Source organism: Rattus norvegicus, chromosome 4 (assembly GCF_021556685.1).
Source record: "Rattus norvegicus strain SHRSP/BbbUtx chromosome 4, alternate assembly SHRSP_T2T, whole genome shotgun sequence".
NCBI classification, from domain to species: domain Eukaryota; kingdom Metazoa; phylum Chordata; class Mammalia; order Rodentia; family Muridae; genus Rattus; species Rattus norvegicus.
In genome coordinates, this window is record NC_141537.1 from 141889180 (window position 1) to 141893049 (window position 3870).

Below are 3870 nucleotides of genomic sequence, written 5' to 3' on the forward strand. Positions count from 1 at the left end.
ATTACAAGTATTTACCCTGCCTATAGACTTGCAGGTATAACTAGCTCAGTAGTAAAGTGTTTGCCCAGGAAACACAAAGTTCTGAGTACAGTATCCTTCACCAAACAAAAGACGAATAGACAAACGTTTTTCTTAAATGAAAATATTCACATCTTAGCCTTGGTATTGGTTACTTATTATACTAATTGCTTTCCATATATTGAAAATTGCTTTATCAATCCTCAAAACTATCACGTGAAGTAGATAAAATTGTCACCCTTTTTTCAAATTGAGGTTGGAGCACAGATAAGAAAAGTCAATTTTCCCGATGCTGATTTCTGTTCTGAGTGGTTTGCATTAAACAGAAATTGTCAAGGTCATAAATTCCTAAGTAAAAGGGGAGAAAATTTGAGTGTCCCCAAAGACAGAAATAGAGTACAATGGGTGCACGTGCCTAGGCAGCTCTTTTTTCTCCCGAGCCAGAAGTGGTTGTGTTGGAGCCCTTGGGAACCGTTAAACGGCAAGAGATGCACAAGGCTTGGGATTTTCTGAGACAGTATAAGAGCTCTATAGGTACTCTCTATAGAAGACAACCCTACCTATATCCTGGCTGAGTCCAGAGTATATGAGTCTTAAATAAGGAAAACAATCCAAAATCTTATATGGCTCAGGAAACATGATGTGCATTTCAGGTGGCCTGAGACAAAGTATGTAGCCTCTTTGGACCATAGTGTTAGAGGATCACTTTATTCTTTTTTCCCCAAGCAGAAAGCAATTTTAGCTCACTCATTTTATCCCAAGAGTAATCCATGAAAGCATATGTGGAAAAGGTTGGGTTCTCAACACACTACCAGTGGCAATGGCATTAAAGGACCACAAGGTACAAGGTACGTTCAAGAGTGTAGCTTGAGGACAAAATGCACGGGGTTAAGAATGGATGCTTGGGTAGAATTTGAGTCCCTATGATGATCTCCATGTCTCAAAGAAAGTACCTTTACCTTATAGAATGTTTTAATCTAAAGTTTATGAAGTCAGATTTATATTACTATATCATTAGATTGTTGTTAGCATTAAAGGGAATGGTGTGCGTAACTCACTCATCTAGAACACTTACCTAAGCTGCATAATCCTGTGAGGTTGGGACAGACAGAGGAATATGTGTATGGGATGCAGAGAACTAATGCTTACATGTAAATAACATACCCCTTAGTGCAGAAGCTCATTTAGGTCTCCCACTAACTGTTCCTGATCTTGTTAATTTGTGGCTCTGCTCTGGTAAGAGGACTGTCTGCCCATAGGAAAACCTACATCCTAGGCCATGTTCCTTGTCAAGTTCAGTGCTGCCAGAAGTGTTGGAGGATACAAAGGGGGAAAGTGGGCTCTGTGAGGTTCTGCATATAGGATCCTGTACATCTGCAGGACTAGGAGGCTGCTCTGGGAAGAGATTCCCCTCTATGTACAAATGAATGGGGTGAGCAGTGGGAAGAGCGGGAAGAGCAGGTTGATGAATACCTATGCAGCAGACCACAGGCACCACACAGAAGCCCCCGTGGAGAAGGACCTTACATAATATCCACTCTGATACCGAATGTCAGTCTACACGTAACAAACTGAAGGAGACCTGCTCTAACATAAATAACCCTAATAAACTGTCAGGGTGTTCTGGGAAATTAGGTCTTGGAAACTCTTGTTTTCATGTGATGCTCAGGTCAGTGAGCTCAGGTCAGTGAGGCAGAAAGAAGAGGCCGTGAAAACACACAGAGACAGACACAACTCAATGAACGAACGGCCTTCACAATGTTCCACATACTATGCTGGCCTCAAAGTACAGAGGCGCCGACATTTCAAAACAGTACACATTAAAACATTCAAGGAGATACAAACTAGGAAACTGCATTATTGCTAAAAAGAGAGTAAGTACATTCAAGCATGCTTAAATTAGATTAGACTAAAGAAGCAGTCTAAGCAGTTAGATCTTATGAAGTGGCATTGACAGAGTGACCTATTAGCACAAAAGAAACAGAATTATAGAACGCCATGGAGAAGTTACATTCCATTTCAGTGAAGTAAGTTCTATAGCCGAGAGAAAACTGAAGCTAGGTTTCTCTTTCTTCCTTCCTTCCTTCCTTTCTTTCTTTTTTACATCAAGACCATAATTTTTTCTCACTCCTTTTCTTCCAATTCCCATTCCCCCCCCCCATCCACTCCTCTTCAATTTAGTTCAGAAATGGTAGGACTCCTTTAGATATCAGCCAGCCATTGCATAGCAAGTTGTAGTAAGACGAGGCACCAGCTTGCCCATTAAGACTAGATGAGGCAACCCAGTAGAAGGAAAGGGTCCTAAAAGCAGGCAACAGAGTCAGAGACAGCTTCTGCTCCCACTGGTAGGAGTCCCACAAGAAAACAGAGCTACACAACTGTAGCATATGTACAGAGAGCCTCGGTCATTCCCATGAAAGTTCCCTTTGAACCTAAATTTCTAAAGAATTTATCTGAACCCTTCCTTCTTATTTTGACATGACCATTCTATTCACAACTACAATTCTAACTGCTTTCCTTGTCCATCTCCAATATGTTGTATGTTTATCTTTATGTATGTGTGTATGTATATATACACTTCTGTGGAGGCCAGAGGATAAATGTCTTCCTCAACAGCTCTTCAGTTGGATTAAAAACTATTTAATTGTCCTGCCTCTGGAGGCATTGCAGATGTGTCTGCTGTATCACATGTGTGTCAATAGGTGGTAGAGAGGAGAGAGTCTGTGTCTATACTGAGTATTCTGATCTAACAGTCTAGCCCCAGGGGGCCTGGACAGGGACTTAGCCTGAGATCACTACCAGTCTAGCACCAGGCAGGTCTAGATGGGCTCGCAGGACAGGAAGCAAGCCTGAGACTAGAAGAACCTCTCTGTGGACCACAGGCTCCAGTCAAGAGAAGCCCAAGTTAGATAACCATTCGTGTGTGTCATGTGAGAAGCAAGCCTGAGGTGACTACCAGACCAGCACCATGGGACTTGGAAAGTGAGCTAACCTGAGATGAGCATCAGTACAATACAATAAAGGCCTGGAGTTTGGAGGGGGTGAGCCATGTGGAGATAGATGATCCTTGCCTTATGCCAGACTGCATAATCAGGCATAGCACTTCTGAGATAACTCCAGAGATGACCTCAGACACTCAGACCCCAGGTGCCACTAAGAGGAGCAAATAAGTGGTGGGCACAATAAGAAGAGGCACAACTGGAGACTTGAGGGTGGTGAAAAGTAGCCTCATGTAAGCAGCCAGTGATGCCACCTAGGGCCATAGCCCAGCAACAGCATGGGTCTATACCACCAAAGACCATGCAGACGTCCCTGGTCTGGGCTGCCACCCCTGGATTTGTTGTTATCTGAGGGTTGTGCCGAACTGGCCCCACCACTCACCTGGGAATCCTGAGAGAGCTGGCCCAAAAGCATGAGAGCAGGAGAGCTGACCCCACCCCTAGTCAGTGACAGTATTTGGGAGAACAGGCCCACATATTGCAGGAGCTGTGAGTGAGCTGGCCCCAAAGATGGAAACATGGGAGAGCTGACCCTATCACTTCCTGCAGTGACACGGATGAGGGACAAATACCCTCCTTCCCCCTTGTCCCTCCCCACCTGTAGCAAAAGAGAGACCTGGCCCTGAAGTCACAAGAGCAGGAGGGCTATCCCTACCCTTCACTAGCTACAGCACTTTAGAAAGTGTGCCCTACACCTCACCCGAGCAGCACAGTAGAGCTGACCCTGGTACCAGGGGCACGGGTGAGCCAGCCATGTGGATGTGAGCATGAGAGAGCTGGCCCTGCACTTGTCTGCAATATGGTGATGAGGGTAAGAGAGTGATGTCCCTCCCCCTGCCACTTATAGCAGGTA

At 44.7% G+C, this 3870-nt stretch overlaps 1 pseudogene; it reads left to right on the forward strand.

Moving 5' to 3' along the window:
- Nucleotides 1-2666: 2666 nt before the first annotated feature.
- On the forward strand, nucleotides 2667-2780 carry LOC120102689 (small nucleolar RNA SNORA17; annotated as a pseudogene).
- Nucleotides 2781-3870: the final 1090 nt, after the last annotated feature.